Genomic DNA, 20,725 nt, shown 5'->3' with positions numbered 1-20,725 from the left:
TCTCATAAGAGGCAAAGCCAAGGAGTAGGAATGGGAGTGTCATATAACTGCTGTTGTGATGTGATGTACCGGGAACATAAAACACAGGACAAATTCCCTAGGAGCTACACCTCTACCCTGATAGAACGCTGTCCTCAGGAGCCAAAAAAAAAAAAAATCTTACTGTGTTATAGGTGAAACCGCGTTATATCGAACTTGCTTTTATCCGCCGGAGGGCACAGCCCCACCCCCCGAGAGCACTGCTTTACCACGTTATATCCAAATTCGTGTTTTATCAGGTCGCGTTATATTGGGGTAGAGGTTTATATTAAAAACAACTGCTTCACATTAGAAGCAAAAGTAATCTATAAGGCTAAAGATTATTTCAGTTTGTTGTAGGGGCTATACATTGCCAATCTAATGGTTAAGAAGTAAACACATTATAAAATGATAGTTTTGTTAATTGAAATGTTGGTGGATGGATGAATTGTAACGACATTGCTTGCATGACAAGCTATAACAAATGTTGCTAAACTAGATACATCACAGCATGTATCTGTACCTAGAATAAATTACGATGGCAATGTGTCTATTCTGCTGTCCATACCTGTGGTCTACATAGCTATGAATCTACGACTTCCAAAGACACATATAAGCAAAATTTCCTAATGAACAACTGAGATAAATTGTGATGCAGTTTTGATTGTTTCTATAGATTAATAGAAAACATTATAATCACATATTATTAAAAATCATGACTGCTTAATATAAACTAAGTTGTTTTACATTTTAGGATTATCTACAGAATCCTATTTAGTGCCCTCTACAAACAATGATTAGAATTAGTACAGATTTAAAAATTAAATAGATTGCCAGTGCAATAAATTTCTACACTGGATTCTAACAACCCATCTATGGGAAGATTCCAAGGTATTTTTCTTTGTCACTCAATTATCTGCCTCGCATTCAGCCAAAATAGAACATTGAGTTCTGCAAAGATGGCAGTTCCCACGTACAAACAGTTTTCAAAGCAATCAAGCTCTGTCAATATCTAGGAACAGCAGAGGCAAAAAGCAAGACAAAAATGGGATAAACAGAGAGAATGCCTAAGGAGTCTGATGAAAAGTCACAAGACGTTTCATATTTTATTTATCTATGGTAGCCGCTTACCTAGAGTGAAATCCTGGCCTGGCTGAAGTCTATGGCAAAACTCTCTTTGGGGACAGCCAAACCAGGATTGTACCTACCGCATAACAATTATGTCCTACTTCAGGGTTTCTCAATTTTTTCATAGTGTGGGAAAAGTTTTAATACAAAACTTGTCTTATGAATACCTCCCTTCTGATTAACAACCACATGACAGACTTCCTCGCCTCTGCCATCATAGATCCTTCGCATGGCAACTGACAGTAACAGCTTTCAAGGAAAGATTATTTTAGAAGGGTATTAAATGATTTAACTTGCCTTTTACTGCCATTTGGCATTTGGAAATAAAGAGGAGAAGCTATCACTGTATGACCAGACAGCTGTCTGGATTACTAGCAAGTACTTCTCAGACCACTATTTACAAACCTCTGTCCTATGTAGATCAGTCATTACCCGCTGGTCATAGCATAGAAGTTTACGTTGAATTTCAATAAGAGAACGGTTAAGCCAAAGCCAAGCACTTTTTAAAATCCCACCCATGATGACTGTAGATTTGTCTTTGCGAATGGCCCACCTGTTGCTTGCAGGGAAATACAGTTTTAGGAGAAGACAAAATCCAGTCTCTATGGGGTTGGCACAATTGAGTTGAGGAGGGAAGAAATGTTCGTCACTCTTTAAAGGTAAACTCCCTTAATTAGAACATACTTAATCACAAAATCCGCTTGATCTGTCTATCTAAGGTATTCCTAGGTGTCTCCTAGGGAACGGATTTAAGCCAAATGTTTTCTAATGGAAATGACTGCTCATTTATGGGGATGATAATTCTTTTCCATCAGGAGTCCCTTAGGTGACTTAGAGGGGCTTAAGTTTCCCTATGACTCGGTTTCATGCTACTTCTTAAAGGAGCTAACAAACAGAGCAGCTATCAGAGTCTGATCCTGTTGCTGTTAGTCAGGCAAATACCCCCCAATGAAGTTAATAGGACTTTTCCCTGAGTAAGGACTGTAACCGCAGTCATCATGGGCAACCGTCGATCCAAACTAGATCATGGTACATGCGGAAGTGTAGTCATCACAGCTTTACCACATGGAAGAAGTATAAATTAATTCTCATTGACCGATCCTGGCTTGAGGCTTGTTCTTTCCCAACCTATTACACATACGGAGCCATCACATCAGGTGCCTCACAGCTGGCACTGCACAAGTACCAGTCGCAGTTCCTTAACCCAGAATAAATAGTACTCTACCAAATATTCTACCAGCCTGCCCAGTAAGGTATTCACTGCAGTCCTCCAGGCAGCAGCAATACTACAGAAATCAAAGCATAAGTTAATCAAACATGCGCTTAATCAAGAGAAAAGGCCATCCCTCAGGGCGTTCTCTTTTACTGGATTCTATAAAAATCTGCTGAAGATAAAGATCCACAATTACTCTTCAGAATTTCCCTGATTTTCTTAGCAGCAGATTTCTAGTCATTTCTGTCCTCCACTCCAAATCCATCCCACCATTCCAAATTAACCAGATACTTCAAACACCTGGCCTGGTCAAAGACTTTAGGGCTGTAGTCACGCAGCCCTCAAAGAGGCACAAAAGAGACCTCTCTCACCTGTCCTGTCCAGAGGCCTGAAAGCCCAGACACATGACCTTCACAGAGAAAGGAAACAAGAAACAGATCGAACACACAACTCACCTTTACTTCTAAGGACAGGATAAGCAGCTACTCTTCAGAAACTTCCCTGATATCTTCTTTTTGCTTGCCAGTGTGAACAATGAAAGGGAATGGCTAACCCTTCTTCCTACCTAAGCTGCTCTGTATTTCCCTTTAACTCAGACATGGACGGGGTGATTTGAGAAGGGGAAGAGTAGGCCAAGTCCTCAGCTGGTATAAATCAGCTGGAGCATCACTGATTTCAAGGGATCTAGGCCAATTTACATGAGCTGAGTAGCTGGTCCAGGGGCGTTTAAACAAGTAAAAACCCAGAAACACAGTCAAAAGGCCAAATTCATCCCTGGCTTACCACCCCTTTCTTCAGTGGGCTTCTGCTTGGCAAGGATTGGCTCAAGGAATCTGTGCTAACATTTTATTCCCTTCTAAACACTTTTTTGACCAGATGGTTTATCTCATATGCATACAACTTGGCTAAGAGGGATTTATTTATTTGTGTGGGACTCCACCATTTGGCTAAGTGAGTTGGCTAGTTTCTGCTGTAGGTTTTTTCATGTCGATTGTAAGGTGTGCGGTGCCTACCACAATGAGTTCCTGATCCATAGCTGGGGCTTCTAGGTGCTACGATAAGACAAATAACAATATAACTACACAAATTTCCACGGGAATCTACAAATAGATTGGAACTAAACAGAGAATTCTGTCCTTGTTTAAAAAAGCTAGTCAAGAATAATTCAGTTATGGGAAGATGAGACCAATATGCTAGAAATAGAAACAAGGTATATAAGGGTTAGCTTTTTAACTAGTCAAATTGAAAGAAACAAAAGTAGGGATAAGTTTGTCCTGGAATGTTTATTTTGAACTTTTACTTGTGTATTTAACAATCAAGTGAGTTCTAATTCTCTATTCTTTAACTCATCCTTTGGAAAGGTTAAGCCATTCCAAAAGGGTTATTTTTAGAGATATTACATCTCTATCTGGCTAACTGTTCTTTTACTAACTTGGCTTTAAAAAAAATCCTCAGATGCTACGGATTGGATACTTTCTTCTGTCGCTCACAATCACCTCTTTGATAGGAATCAGTTAGTAGAAATCTTCATCCATATACAGCCTAAAAAGGATTTGAATTTATGACCACTGAAACATGAAATGGACATGTTTCTCCACTAGGCTACAGAGTATTTTATTACCATTATAGGATTTTGCAAGATTAAACGTAGTAGGAGGAAGCTCGTCTAATGTTGTGGGACTTAGAAGCCCTGAGTTCAAGTCCTTGCTCTGCCACAGATTTTCTGTGGGACCTTGGAAGAGTCATGTAGTCTTTTCATGCCTCAGTTTCCCATCCTCCCAAACTTTCAGGGGTGTAGTGAGGATAAATACATTAAGATTGTAAGGTGCTCAGATACTAGGATGATGGCAGCCAAATACAGTGCCTAAATTAGGACAGATAAGCCCCTGCGCATGTCCAATGAATTCAATGTTCCTAGAAGCCTGAAAAGTCTGAGGCTTGGTCTACACTACCCCCCCCCCCAATTCGAACTAAGGTACGCAACTTCAGCTACGTGAATAACGTAGCTGAAGTCGAAGTACCTTAGTTCGAACTTACCTTGGTCCACACGCGGCAGGCAGGCTCCCCCGTCGACTCCGCGGTACTCCTCTCGCCGAGCTGGAGTACCGCAGTCGACGGCAAGCACTTCCGGGTTCGACTTATCGTGTCCAGACTAGACGCGATAAGTCGAACCCAGAACTTCGATTTCCAGCCGTCGAACTAGCTGGTAAGTGTAGCCAAGGCCTGAGTGAGCTGGGTGCTTGTGTAGTTTAATAAAAAATTGTATTCCCCTGATGCATCTGACACCTTAGTTCTTTTTGAACATTACACATTGAGGCCCAGCTCCTCAAAGGTACCTCTCTCTCTCTCAGTGGAAGTTAAGTACCCAAATACCTTTAAGGATATGGGCCTAAGCACACAAGAAGCCATGAGTGATTTGTCCAGATCATTTTGAATGTTAATCCTATCTTCCAAAGCACTTGCAACCCCTCCCAGCTTGGTATTGTCCACAAACTTTATACGTGTATTCTCTGTATTACCTAAATCACTGATGAAGATATTGAACAGAACCGGACCCAGAACGGATCCCTGTGGGACCCCACTCGATATGCACTTCCAGCTTGACTGTGAACCACTGAAAACTACTCTCTGGGAGGAGTTTTCCAGCCAGTTATGGACCCACCTTATAGTAGCTCCATCTAGGTTGCATTTCCCTAGTTTGCTTATGAGAAGGTCATGCAAAGCAGTATCAAAAGTTTTCTAAAGTCAACTACTTTGGTAAAGTCAGCCAATAACACATCTACCACTTCCCCCCATTCACAAGGCTTGTTAGCCAGTCAAAGAAAGCTATTAGGTAGATTTGACATGATTTGTCCTTGACAAATCAATGCTGACTGTTTCTTATCACCTTGTTATCTTCTAGACGTTTGCAAATTGTTTGCTTAATTATTTGCTCCATTATCTTTCCGTGTATTGAAGTTAAGCTAACTGGTCTGTAATTCCCCCAGTTGTCTTATTTCCCTTTTTATTGATGGGCACTATATTTGCCCTTTTCCAGTCCTCTGGAATCTCTCCTGTCTTCCATGTCTTTTCAAAGATAATCGCTAATGGCTCAGATATCTCCTCTGTCAGCTCCATGAATATTCTAGGATGTATTTCATCAGGCCCTGGTGACTTGAAGACATCTAAATTGTCTAAGTAATTAAGATAATATATAATATGTTAAATATAATATTTTATGATTAATCTTATCCCATATTCAACCTGTTCTTGTTAGGAATATAATCTGTATCCCATTTGCTGTGTTCCTGATCTGTCTGATTTAATATTCCCACATGCTGCATTTCTAACCTGCACATCACAGAGAAAAGAAGTCTAGAGCCGAGTGGCATGTATGATGGTGGCAGAATTTTTTTGTATAGCGTAAAAACCACTAATTGACAAAGTTCCCATGAGAATTTAGCTACATATTTTTTATCTAAGTCTTGCAGAATGCAAAGGCTGCCTCTGAAATGTCACCTGATCAGGGAACAGATTCTGAGGTCTAACAAATTAAAAATAATCTTTCTTCTGTTCAGTGGAAAAATAATATGACTAGGAAAGTGCTTCAGAGAAGTATCTCCCATTTATTGCTTCCTGAGTGATTAGTTATTATGGGGAAATAACCCACAGCACACCATTAAAAGCTTGCCAATTTGGCCACTGATAAGGTTCCATGCCTCAATATTTATATTTTTTTACTTTTATTACAGTAACACCTAGAGGCCCCAACAGAGATCAGGATCCCATTTTGATAGGCAGTGGATATACAGTGTGTGGCAGAGAGTCCCTGCCCCAAGGAGCTTACAACCTTAATAGGAAAGACAGACAGAGGATGTGAGGGGGAATAGTCATAGAGGGAAGAATTGACTAGCCAAAGTCGCACAGTGGGTCGGGGCAGAATATAGCCTACTAGATCATACTGTTTCCCCTTCTTTCATATTCCATATACTACCATCTCCTTTCTAAAATGCCTGGGGAATACTACAGCTATAAGGTAATGTTTACAGGTGATGGCAATTTTTAAATTGTTTTCATTTCAGAGGCTCCGAAGTGGACCGTCTTTTTATTAATGTAAAGTAATCCATTTTGCTCTGAACCCTATGGCATCCATGAATTTGTAAAGCTGCAAAACTGGTCTGCATAATTCTGTCAAATACACATCGTTAATACCAGCTATGTGTATCCAGCCGGTGACTTGAGGTCACATCCCTGAAATGAAAGACTTCCATGGACTTCAATGGGTTTTGAGTCAGGCCCTTGGTGACCAATTTCAAAGTTCAAATACCATCATCGGATGATTTGCAAATAATCCATGTCAAACAAAGACAAAACCAGAAGAATTTATTATTCAGCAAACATTCAGCCAGCTCTAACTTTGACCTAGAGTTGCCATTGCAGAAGGGCATGCACATACTTAATTGGTTGTGATTTTATTTGCAATTAAGTAGCTTAGTGACTTTTTAAGCCTGCTATTATCTTATTCCTTTCTCCCTGTCCAAGTTAGTCTTTATACGCTTCTCTCTGCTACTCATGCAGTACTGGATATATAGTATACTTGCTGTAAGGGTGAATTCTAGCCCACAGGTGACAGTGGCTGGTTATGATCGCTCATGGTTTTACAACGTGACAGCCTTTACTTAATAGCTCCTTTGACAATGCCAGTTACAAGCCATGGTCCAAGTTAAGCCTCAGGATTCGGGGACATCTTAAATAAATATTTAATAAAGACTTTCCAATGGCGAAGTGCCATCACTTGAGCTCTGTCACCTTGTCACTTGCTGCAAGATTGTGTGAGACTGATGTTGAGGCTGTAATATTGTACCATTAGCATAGCATTGCTCACAGTATGACCTCTGAGCTGAAGGATGATTAGAACCAGGAGATATTACTGGAGCAACTTTCTATTCCTTTTGAAAACACCTAAATCTCACCTTTTAAAATCATGTTTGCATGCCTAGGGAAGGCTTCTGTCTAATGCTGCGTGTTCCCTTTCCCCACAGTATACTTTAGTAATGAGATGGGGGATTCATTAAATCTGAACTGGGTGTGGGTCATTGAAAATCCCTATTTAATGTGATACCGGTAATAAAATTGCATTTAATTTTTAACTGGATATCTCAAATACCTCTTAATGAGCAAATAGTTTCCATGTATAGATAAATAATATAGCTCATATCTAATGCTCTTCATCCACAAGTCTTAATGTACTTTACAAAAGAGGTCAGTGTCATTATCGCCATTTTATAAATGGAGAAACTGAACCACAGGGAGGGGAGGGGATTTGCCCAAGATCACCCTCAGGCCAAAACCAAGACTAGAACCCAGGCCTTCTCAGTCCCAGTCCACTACATGGGCATTACGGCAGGATTCAATGAGCGTGAGCACCCTCTTGCAAACCTCTGCTCTGTCAAAAAGAGAAGTGAGGGCAAACAAAGAAGGGGCAAAGGTGACTCCACTATCTATCCATACAAGTTGTATCGCTTATCCCAGTTTATGGTTCCCATCTGGGAATAAGCAAAGCTACACCAGTATAAGTACTCTTAGGCCAGTGTAACTCTGTCCACACTAGTATAACCCTTAACCAAAATAGTTATATTGGTACGAGTTCTGTATGTAGACCGGGCACAAGTGTTTCCACTGGACACTATCCTCTTTACCCCCCCTCCCCCGAACTCTAGAATGGAGACACCTTAGAACTGTCCTGACCAAGGGAGCTCAGTTCTGAATTGCCTACAATGCAATGACTCGGAGTATAAAACAGAGGCCATCAGGTAAATTCAGAATTTGAATTACAAGGAGTCACCACAAAAAACATTTTTCTCTTGATTTGTATTTTCTAACACATACAAACATAATAAACTAGCAGCTCTTGTGAGCCATTGGGTCAATGCTATCTTGCACAAGCAGAGGACTTGAGGGCCATGTGTGACAGTGCATATGAAGAGCTTGCTGGTTTCACCTCTGACTCTGATTGAATAGTGTTAGAGATAGACTGTATATACTCATAAGCCTACCACGGGATGCTTCAATTTCTAGGAAATCTTTTAGAGGCAGGGAGAGAGTTAAAGGATATGGTTATATGCAAGCTTCTGCTGGAGTCACTCCTCTCCCACCATTAGGAACCGGGTGCACAAAAATGAGGAGCTTTTTGTGCACTTGTTGCTTTCTCTGATTGTTCCTTTTGTGGTGCCTTTCTGTCTTGCCAGGATTTGTTATTCTTAGGCAGGCCCTGTTTCTGCCCTCCTGACATAGTAACACCACTGGGTGTTAGCTCCCTGACCAGAAATGCAAACATACACGTGTGCCATTGTCAGGCCATGTGCTAGTTCTTGCTGTGGCTGCAGGTATTAGCTAAGAACTGACAGCCTCGTAGCTGGAGACCAGACCAGGTCACCTATATGTTAGTTTTGCTCATACCTAGTTTTGCTAGGTATTAGTCTTATAAGAATGCATTTAGTATTTAGACTCTTATGACATGCTTGTAAGTTGCTGAATGTATTAATCTCACGTGTAACATCTGCATTCCATGCTAATAAGTTTTGCTTTATAACTTTGAAAATGTTTGCTCTGAACTTGTGAACTCAAGCATGGGAATCATCCCTCTGTCCATCCAGAAGGACTACCAAGATCAGATGGGCCATCAAGGATCATAGGTTAATGGTCCTATCACACCTGGGAAATGCTACATGCAAGGAACCTCATCCTGGGGGATTGAAAGCTGAATGAAAGAAACAAAACAAAGCCACAGGATAATTTTCCATCCTTTTGGCTGTTTGAACTCTGAAGGGCCAGAGACTCTAACCTGAAGCCAGGGATCCCCAGGGGTTATCTTCTGGGTCTGCCCTGGAAGACACTTTGAATTAATAGATCAATACCACTCCGTCACTCTTAGAATTTAGATGGTAACTCATTTGTGGGGATAGGTGTGCTTGCTTTAACCTGCAACAGAGGGTCCTGTGGCACCTTTGAGACTAACAGAAGTATTACGAGCATAAGCTTTCGTGGGTAAGAACCTCACTTCTTTAACCTGTAAATCACTCATTCCTTTTTCCTAGTTAATAAGCCAGTAGATAGTTTATTAGTAGATTGGTTAAAGGCACTGTCTTTAAGGTAAAATCTAGGGTTCCAGTTGAGCTGGGGGGAGTGACTGGTCCCTTGGGACTGGAAACAACCTGAATGCGGTGTGATTTTTTGTATACGTGATTTATCACTAAGTCCAGCTTGGCTGGGTGACAAGATAGATCAGCCTTGCCATGTAGGATGTATTTCTTTCTTGGAGCAAGAGGGCTATTTGTTTTCCAGTAGCACAACACTATCTTTAAGTGGCATGCTTCAGCCGCTTGGAAAAGAGGTAAATCAGAATCTTTAGGGTTAGGGTGATTCACTGTGAAATATTATTTAGTAAATTACAAAATCGTATTTGAGGCCCAGGAGCATACAGGGGTATTTTTTAAAGCTCATGCTGAAACTAGATAACATATCCATCCATGTGCCAGAGTGTTTAGTTTCCATTTAAAGGAAGGCAGAACAAGAATACTCAGCAAAGAAAGTTAATCTGTATGCTAAGAACTAAAACAAAGCATTTAAAAAAAAAATCACAGGCCTGCTGCCTCTTGCCAACACTTGCTATTTTAATCCTTTTAATCTTAAGCGTAGCTACTAGTCAGCACTCTTTCCTTTTAACTTCAATATGGTCAAAGAGCTAACCACTGAGTCCCATTAGGGACAGTCTTTGCCAGGGTCTTGCATGGGGTATGTATAATTTCATCCTTTTACAGCCAACATGCTTTGCATGATAGAAGAGGGACTCAGAGAAGCAATGTGTAAGCAGTTTATACACAAGTCAGACACTACCAAAAGGAATGTTTTGTTCATTTGTTTATATCGACTTGTGGGTTTCTTCTGCCCTAGATGAATTGTTAGAATGAAGCATTCGTATGTAATTAAGCAACGCTCATTTCTGTGCCAGGTAAGCTACACTGGTATGAATCGTTGTTACTGTACTGTCAGTAGTTTATTAGCTTACCAGCTGCTGAAAATACCACATAGACTTGCATATAAGCCAGCTCACATATTTGCCAGCAGCCTAATTAGACTCTGTAAGCTACCGTAAATACTTGTTGTCACGCTGTCTCGAGTGGCTCGTGGCCCTGAGTGTCTACTTCAGGACAGACTGCCAAAAACAGGGCAGACACCACAAACTGGTGGTAGATTAGATTTCACCAAGCCAGTAACAAATGTGAACTTCTGGATCACTCTACGGTCTTACAATGGAGTCACAGACCGTCCCCTTAGATTCTCCCTTCACAGCTGTTCAAAGGATTTAGCTACATCTTCCATTTTCTTTAACCTTTTACTTTGAAAATCCCAGTCTAAAAGTAAACCTCAGCCACTAACACTACATCCTCAAATCTGGTGTGTGCATCTCTGGGCCATTACAAAAAACATTGGGGTCTGCTCGCACAAGCAGTGCTGAGCGAGAAACTCAGGTGTGGAGCTGGTTGGAAATTTTCTGACAAGTTTCCAAATTTTCCATCAATCAATATCAAAACACTCCCCAGGCTGTATAGATTTTGATGAAATTCCAACAGAAGCTTAATCAATCAAATCAATAAATAAAATTCAATTTCCATTCTGCAGGAAGTTTCAAAGTTTTTGGTTTGGGGCTGGCCTAGAACCTTTTTTTTAAAATCTCAGTATTTCCCACAGAATAGAAATTCTAGTTTCTGGCCAACTCTACCTGTGTGTGTAATTTTAGAGGAAGCTTCTGAAAATTTGGCCAAAAAGAGCAGGTATGAGAAACAGTTTCCCGCACTGCAATCTGAAGAGCCAAGTTCTCTTAATATCTAAACTATTTTCCCCTTTAGACTGTTTCTGATAAAATACTGATGTAGCTCATATGCTTTTAGCTTCAAGGAGAAGACATTACATAGGGATCCATTTTCTCCCTCCTTATCTGCATGAAGTCCCACCTAATATGCTCCCGTCTTCCCCATAAAAATCTACACACTGGAGTTCTCTAGAGTTTGGCTCCACAGACCTAGAGAGGAAAATTAGATCCTGTTTCATCCATATTTTCCTGCTAACAGACTAATGGGAGGAAACCAGCACAAGTTAATACAGTCTGAGGTAGACAATCTGTAGAGTATGACAGAGGTCAATAAAATCATGAATGGCATGGAGAAAGTGAATAAGGAAGTATTATTTACTCCTTCACATAACAAGAACCAGAGGTTACCCAATTAAATCAATAGGCAGCAGGTTTAAAAACAGACAAACGGAAGTACACACAACGCACAGTCAACCTGTGGAACTCATTGCCAGAGGATGTTGTGAAGGCCAAAATGATAACATGGTTGAAAAAAGAATTAGATAAATTAATGGAGGATTAACAGGAAGGATTAATCCTATTAGCCAGGATGGTCAGGGGTGCAACCCCATGCTCTGGGTGTACCTAGCCTCTGACTGTCATAAGCTGGGGGTGGATGAAGGGGATGGATCACTTGATGATTACCTGTTCTGTTCATTCCCTCTGGGGGCACCTGGCATTGGCCACTGTCAGAAGACAGGATACTTGGCTAGATGGACCATAGGTCTGATCAAGCATGGCCGTTCTTATGTGCTATTTTCCCTTCCTTGCTGACAAAGCCCTGTGTTGGAACCCTTGGAAATATGACTCTGTAGGAGTTGTACTCTCCAGGATCTGGTGGCAAAAGAGAAAGAGGCATCCATATGGATGCCATTTGCCTCCCACAGAGCCAAATCTCACAGATTTTCATCTCCTGGATCGGCTACGCTTAAATAGGGGCAAGTGGGGCCATGAAAGTTTACAAGAAATAATATAAAATTGCCAGCTGTGTGGCCCTTACTTAATCCCTAATTCATCAAAGGATTTAGATGCATGATGAAGCCTCATTTCCTTCAGTGGGAACTAAGCATGCACTTAAGCGTGTTGTTAAAACAGTCTGGCTTCAACCTGCAGCCCCTTTTTTTCTAGTATTAATGATCTGTTAATGCAGTGTTCACGTATTATTGTGAAACAAGATGGAAGGGCAGCAAGATAAGATGGTTGATTAGCTATCTACAGTCAAAAAGGAAACACTCCATTTGTTGGCCAGAACAAAGCAGCATTAGAGCTAATTTATTAAGAAGCTGATAGCACATGCAACAGCCAAAGAGAAGAAAATCCAGTTTCTCCTTTAATTAGTTGCCTAATTTTTTTCTTCCCTTATTGCCTGTGTGAATACAACAATCTGTTTCTTTTAAAACTTGCCTATGTGCATGAATTCTAATATTTTGTCTTAATCAGAAAAGACTTTATCATAAAAAATTCAATTTCCCACTTTTTGCTTGTTTGTTTTTGGTATTTATAATTCAAGTACAGCGAGAGGCACTTCGTCTTTCTAAAATGTGCTACCACACGTCTCTCCGTTGGATTTGTTTTTTTCCCATGCTAGAATTCAATAAGTGCTTTGACTGATCACTATGACAGAAATCAAAATCAGTTTAGCAACAAGGAGTTTCTTTTATAAATAAAGCTCTGAGTTTAAAGTCACATTTTTCCAACTCTGGATGGAAAATCTTAGTGTAAAAGCAATCGACACCCAAGGCCATTTTTGAACTAATGAGCATCTCTCTTATAATGCTTGAGGAAAAGATTTCCTGAGAGCTCTACAGTATAAATAAAAGACATTTTGGCAAATATTCTTTTAAATACCCAAGTGCTGCTATCTGAAGCCCTCTATTACTTTATATCATTTTGACATAAATTCCACTTGTGCACATCAGAAGAATATTAGTTACTGGGAAGTTCTCAGTCACAGTTCCATGAATAGCAGACTAGAGGCCAAATCTTGTTCACTTGACTAAATGTGAGAAGTCCCAGTCAGCCCTAGTTTAATCTGAAGTGTACAGAGGCATTGGTTAAGCATCACATAGGAATAAAGTTTTACTTATTAATGGATTATAGTGGAAGTGGCAGCAACCGCTGTAGTTAAAGTCACATGGGCATTTCCACTCCAGCCCCCTCTTTCAGTTGCTCATAACTTTCTGAAGCAGTCACTTTTCAGAATGACATTTTCCAGCCCTGGTTAATGCTCAAAGGAGTTGCTTTTGGGGGGAGTGGAGGAGAAGGAGTCAGTTAAAAAGTGATTTAAGTATTAACGTTAGCGCTGAGTAGGGAGGGGAAATCATGCTTTCATTGTTATTTAAAAACCTTTGGACAGAAATAGAAAAAACGGATGGTAAGACATCTGAGTTCTGATAAAGTTCAAGTCTTGCATTGCCTCGCTGTCTGGAGTGCCAGCTGCAGGGAAGACTGTCAAAAAACAGGCCAGAAATCCCAAACGGGTTGTATGTTCTGTAATTAGATTTCACCAACCCAGTCACAAATGGGGACTCCTAAAGCACCAGAACAGTCTTACCATGAAGTCACAGACAGTCCCCTTGGAAGCAGGAGGGGGTCTGGAGGTGGAGCATGGGTGGGGCCACACAGGGCGGCCTTTGATACCTATAGCCCATGGTTCTTCTATGGCCCTCATTACAGTAGCATCTGAACCTATGAGCTTCAGCACCAAAGCACAGACTTCTTTTACCACTTGAGCTAAAGAAGTCTTTCTATTAGCCAGTAGCAGTAGTAGGCTGTTATCCTCTAGTAGATGATAAGCTACTAGAGGAAAATGCAAAACATTGCCAGTATATTATATAAGCAAATCAAGTTATCAGGCTGCATGATCATTTTGCGCACAAATCCACATGTAGGCATGCACTTACCCAATTTCCATGTGCAAATAGAGTTGTGCACAGACATGTTGTGAGTGCAAACTGAAATGACATTATTCAAAAGTCTGGCCTGTTAACTTTCAACTAGATTTCATGAATAAGATTTTTATTAATGCAGGCTAGATCAGGTTTCTGGCTGAAACCAGGTGAAAATGAAAGGGTTTCTTGAAATTCAGACTGCAGTACCTTATATACAGTGTGATTTTTTTTATAAGCTCTATTGTAATGAGTATTTGAAGTTCCATCCATAATCATCCATTCCAAATTTACTGTATTATTTCAGCATGTGAACAGTCTCACGCTTAGCCATTGTGACTGACTACTTATTTTTGCCCTGGGCTGGTACAACAGTATCTGTGTTCCAAAAGAGATGGTCAGGAGAGCAGATGTGTCACAATGTAGAATATAAACGATGCAGATGAACAGTTAAACTGCACTAGGCTAATGAAAGCTGCTTAATACCAGCACATTAAGCATGTTTTTAAGGCTTGATTTGACAAATCATCTGAGAGACAAAAAAAAAAAAAAGCAGGAAATAAAAAACTTGAGACAATTGTTATCCTATTAAAATACAGCATATTCCTATTACTTTCATGGTATGAGTTTATCTTCAGATTTTTTTTTCTGTTATTAATGGCAGTTATATTTTTCGTGTCTTGTTCCTTATTAGAAAGCTTTTCGATACTGAGCAGATTTCACAGCCTTGTCATAAAGTACAAGTGTCATGGTTAAATTCCTGGCCACAGTTTTTGTTATACAGATAAAAAAAAAGAGGGAAATTACATATGATAAAAAAATCATGACTAATTCTGCATCCCTTTTCCAAACTTTTAGAAATTAAAATTGATTCATTGCAATTATATAACAGTGGTAGCAACAATGATCTACATCGGGGTGGGCAAACTACGGCCTGTGGGACACGTCCGGTCCATCAGACCTTTTGATCCAGCCCTCAGCTCCCGACGGGGAGCGGGGTTGGGGTTTTGCCACGCTCCAGCTGGGGAGCGGGGTCAAGGGCTTGCCCTACTCCATGTAGCTCGCAGGAAGCAGCCAGCATGACCCCCCTCCAGCTCCTACGTAATACGGGGATGTGTGGCCAGGCGGCTCTGTGCACTGCCCTGTCCACAAGCGCCGCCCCCGCAGCTCTCATTGGCCGCGGTTTCTGGCCAATGGGAGCTGCAGAGGCGGCATCTGCGGACAGGGCAGCGCACAGAGCTTCCTGGCCGTGCCGCCGCATAAGAGCCGGGGGGGAACATGCTTCTGGGAGCTGCTTGCAGTAAGCGCCAACCGGAGACTGCACTCCTGAGCCTCCCTGTCCCCTAGTCCCCTGCCACAGCCCTGATCCCCCTCCCGCCCTCTGAACCCCTCAATCCCAGCCTGGAGCCCCCTCATATACCCCAAACTTCTCATCCCCAGCCCCACCCCAGAGCCTGTCCCCCAGCCAGAAAACTCTCCCCCCCCATGCCTCAACAGCCTACCCTATCCCTGATCCCCCTCCTGCCCTCCGAACCCATTGGTCCCAGCCTGGAGCACCCTCCTGTACCCCACCTCCTCATCCCCAGCCCCACCCCGAGCCCGCACGCCCAGCCGGAGCCCTCACACTCCTCTCCAGGACCCCAACCCCCTGCCCTGATCCCCCTCCTGCCCTCCAAACCCCTCTGTCCCAGCCTGGAGCCCCCTCCTGCATGCCAAACCCCTCATCCCTAGCCCCACCCCAGAGCTTGCACTCTCAGCCGGAGCCCTCACCCCACTCCCCGCACCCCAGCGCACTGCCCCAGCCCAGAGCCTCCTCCTGCACCCTGAACTCCTCACTTCTGGCCCCACCCCAGAGCCTGCACCCCCAGCCACAGTCCTCACCCCATCCTGCACCCCTACCCCCAATTTCGTGAGCATTAATGGGCCGCCATACAATTTTCATACCCCGATGTGGCCCTCAAGCCAAAAAGTTTGCCCCCGATCTACGTGGTCATATTTTAATCACATAACATCACAGGACCAAATTTCTGTTCTATGTTTGTACAGCACCAAGCACAATGGGGTCCTGCTCCATGACTGGGGCTGTTCCTAGGGGCCACTGCAACACAAATAAGAATAAAAGTACGAAGCAGGGGAAGAAACTCTGTTCTCTATCACCCGATCACAGTGTTCAATCCAGTCAGTTAATAAAGACAGATTTCAATGGACTAGTCCTCTCTCTGCCAGAATGCGGACGAGACTTTGGGCCAGACCCTCAGGTGGCAAAAGGCAACATGGCTCCCTAGACATTAACACTGATTTGCTGCTGAAGATACAGCTGAGGATCTGTCCCCATAGACATTGCACTGACTTTTTGATGGCACCCCCAACAAAAGCTTCCCCAAATTAATTTTGGCAACATCTCAAAGTCACATGCCACCTAGTAACACTGCAAGGAACATATAATTTATTAACAGATGATTGGATTGAGCAGCCCTTAGTTATTATATATATAGATATACCTATCTCATAGAACTGGAAGGGACCCTGAAAGTCCCTGAGTACTGAAAGTACTGATTTTGCCCCAGATCTCTAAGTGGCCCCCTCAAGGATTGAACTCACCAACCATATTGGGTCTATGGTGTTTGGCATAGCATTATTAGCCAATCATATACTTGTTGCAGGTCCATTTTCTCAGAGGCAGCTGTAATAATCATTAACTAGAGAAATTTCAAGATGTCACTCAAACACACACACACACACATATATATATATATATATATATAGGCAATGAGATTTTCCACACAGTGGGATACAATATTTAATATGTTCATAAACTACAAAAATAGGATGGAAGAATGCAGGCTGGCATGGTGCTGAATAAAAGGAGGTTATCGCCTAACACATGGAAGGATTTGTTCAAGGACAGCTCATCGTTGTGGAGCTGGGAACTGGCAACAACAAAGTGGATTTTTGCAAGGGCTAAAGAATGGAGAGAAAAAGCCGTCTAACTCACGGAAACTTCAAATTGCAAGAAGAAATTTTCCAAAAGGAGACCCTTTTTCTACATAGGAATGACATTGAAATTCGTGAACTGCTTAAGGAGTGGATCTACTCAGAAAAGAGGCTATAAAAAATGGCCCCTTCTTACCCATCAGATGTATTCCTTTGTGTGTGTGTTCAGAGCCAGAGCTGCTGATTTAAGTGCCAGAAATAAGTTCTTTCTTCCTCCTTGTTAGCCATAGAGAGTGAACACAGCTAAGAGTTGGAACTGGGGAATTATGTTCCTTCTTCTGCATCGTCAGCAGAATCGTTTATTAAATGCCAACCATTTACATACCACTAAGGGTACCATAATCCATACTAGGATGTGCTCAAAAGCCCTCCTGGTACCTCAACACCTGTTTGCTCAGATTCAGGCAGGGAAGAAGCTTTCATTCACTTTGACAATCACCAAATGAACAGCTTCTCTCTTGGCCTTAGTAAATAGTTCAAATATCCACCACTTGCTTGCGGTACCCACCTTTCATCTGCAGAGCTGTAAAGTTATGGAGGAGAGGAAGGGGAGCTCCAGCTTGCCTTGTGCCTATGCATTGCCCACCTCAGAAATGAGAGAGAAGTCTGTTTTGTTAATGCAATATGGCATCCCTGTGTCGTGGGCCTAATCACCAGAACTCATCATCGGAGCTCCCTCTGGACACCCCTCAAAGCAGCAGAACCCGGAGAGGAGGATATGCATTCTCCCCCTTCCCTAAGTGTCGTAGTATTTATTTCAGAGTTCTAAAAATCAGGAATTTATTTCTTGGCCCTGATCCTGCTTTGCATTTGAATTTCCCCCCGTCCTTGCACCCTGGGATTACAAGCACTCTCAGATGTATATACCATTCAGCGATTTTCAAGCCCCTCTGTAACTTCCATCTCTGGGCCAGATCCTGTGAAGTATCATGTGACTTCAGCTGCCAGTGGGGCCAGTGAGATTAGCGGGCACTCAGCACCAATAGGAGATGAGGGCTAAGATCCTTATTTCTTTAGCTATTCAGAAATCAAAAGTATCCATAAGGAAAGAAACTATGTAATGATGTGAGCAAGCCTGGAACTGCTAGGGGGTCAGATGGTTTTTCAAGGCCCCTGTCTTTTTCTATCTTTATTAATAATGTCATGTTACAAACAAAAGGGCACACAATAAGCCTAGTGATATGACCCTGTTGTCCTAAGTGCTCAAGCTCGTGTACTAACACTGCCCTATGTCCCCTGTAGGCAAGGTTCCATGGTATCACTTATTGTTATGAGGCAAATGGTTGCCTAAGGATGATCATCTAGAATTCATCTTGATTGTCATTTTTCTCCTCAAGCTATTCTTTTCTTCACATTTATATTGGTTTTGAGTATTCTACATCTGTAACTCCCTAATATTATTTCACATGTTTTGCTGATCGTGGTATTTTTGTTCTTGCATGAGGTAATGTGTACAGAAAATGAGGAGCCCACATGTAGGATTTCAGAATCTTTGAGAGAGATTTAAATAAATGGAAGGAGAAGGACAAGCTATGAACAAGCGTCGATTAGATTGGAACCACCAAACTAATTTTAGGTCTGACCTCCTCCAAACTTGAGTACAGTGGGCTTGATATACTGAAGCATACCAACCATCCATCTAGTTCTCTCCTGCCTTGTATAATGAATGCTACAAAGAACACAATGTTTATTACCATGGACCATTCAGAGGCCCAGCATTCCTCCGACTACTTTCCAAGCCCCTTCTCATTTAGGGAGAATCCACTAGTGCTGACCTCTGTCAAGGGCCTTCCTGGATCACCTTGTGTCAGTGCTAGAGATAGCACTAAAGGGGAGGGGAAGGGTAATCTCTTATTAAGGGGCCTGAAGACCTGTTCCTGCCAGCCATCTCAGCCAGTGCTACTTCCATTCTCCCTGCCTGCTTTCCTCTTGTGACTGAAATTGACAAGGTTCCTGTTTTCAGAGCAGGATCCTTGTCAATTTCACTCCCCTGTTGGCTCCACTGTATACTTCTATATCTGAAGATCTTTGATATTTGGAATCTGGATCCAGAGTGTGAATAAGGCTTGGGCCCCTCTCTCATTTTTAAACAAGACAGAAACAAACATCCTGAAATTGGAGCATTCTGAAATACTCGAGCAGCCCAAAGTGCTCATGAAAAATTAAACCCTGTACAAATGGGTAACAATTTCATAGCACTCATCAGGTTTTTTAAAGTTTTATTAAGGTTAGGATTCTAAAATATTTTACTATAAAATAAGTTAAAAGTCATGAAGGATGCATACATGAGTATTTAATCTATTTACATGAATATATTTCACAGCATTTAGTGTAAAAACCAAGAATCCCCTAACCATGCTCAGAAATGTATTATGATTTTGCTAAAGTGAGCATTATCTTTAATACTGGATCGCATGGGAGAAAATGCGGTTAAAAAATAAAATACACACAAAAGGAAGTTTGATACTGCTATAAAAGTGAAAGCACTGGGTTTTCAAAGTAATTCTTTTTCTTACTTAACATTTGACATCTGGGTCTTGTGTGGTATAAATGAGCATCTGTGTACAACTGTTTGGGAAATTATTTCTTTTTTACCTCCACGCAAGATTTTGATGAAAATAGCCATTTTTCATGAAATGAAAATATCATCATGGCTCTACAACAGGTCAAACCAAAACACTGAGAGGTTGGATCTGGTTCCAGACTTTGCTATTCGGTTCCATGTCTACTTTTAATGTGTGCTGAAACATGAAAGCTTCAGAAAGCTTGTTCAGACTCTCTGGTGGCACACGTAAACATTTGGCACCAGGCCTCTGATTCCACAGCTATTTCGGCTGCTGCAGTACGATCCAGCAAGCCACCATCTCTGAAAAAACAGGACCTCAGAGCTGGTTGCCAATCTGACTAAATGGCAATATTACTGAGCCCTATACAGTCCTCTATCCTTCTATCTCCCAAGATAAAAAATAATCCCAGATATAGGAGCCTTTAATGGTCTGGGCCATCCCCATGTTCCTCGTGGCCTGGGGTATATGTGCAGCATCATACCTCAGTTCCCCTTTTAAACTAACATTTGACCACACTCTGTACTGGGGGAGATTGTCATGCCCACATTCTCCATCATATGAGAGACATTGGCTTCCTCATGAGCTCTGGGAAGTATCAGCCACGCAAAATCACTCTCTAATCCTTGGTTCTTAGCCCCGTTTATTGTCCAAGTGACCACAGACTCACAAGAGGAAAACAAGACATCCAGCTGAGACTTTCTACCCAACCATGACTCCCATGGTTTGCCACATGCAGTCTTCTGTCCTGAGGGACTACTGCAGGAGACTGTCCCTTCCTGCAGCATCTCCCTCTTCCACTTCCTGTTACTATTTATAGGGAATCGGCTGGTCCCTATTCAGGTGTACCTCCTTACTAACTGGGGTTAGCTGGGCCCAGGTCCTTGGAGGGTACAGATGATAAAATGTCAGTGCAGTTGCACCAGAGATGAATTTGAAAAACAGATTTAGAGAAACAACAAGGAGTCTGGTGGCACCTTAAAGACTAACAGATTTATTTGGGCATAAGCTTTCATGAGTAAAAACCTCA

The sequence above is a fragment of the Trachemys scripta genome, chromosome 6 (assembly GCF_013100865.1).
Source record: "Trachemys scripta elegans isolate TJP31775 chromosome 6, CAS_Tse_1.0, whole genome shotgun sequence".
NCBI lineage: Eukaryota > Metazoa > Chordata > Testudines > Emydidae > Trachemys > Trachemys scripta.
This window is presented reverse-complemented; position numbering follows the sequence as displayed.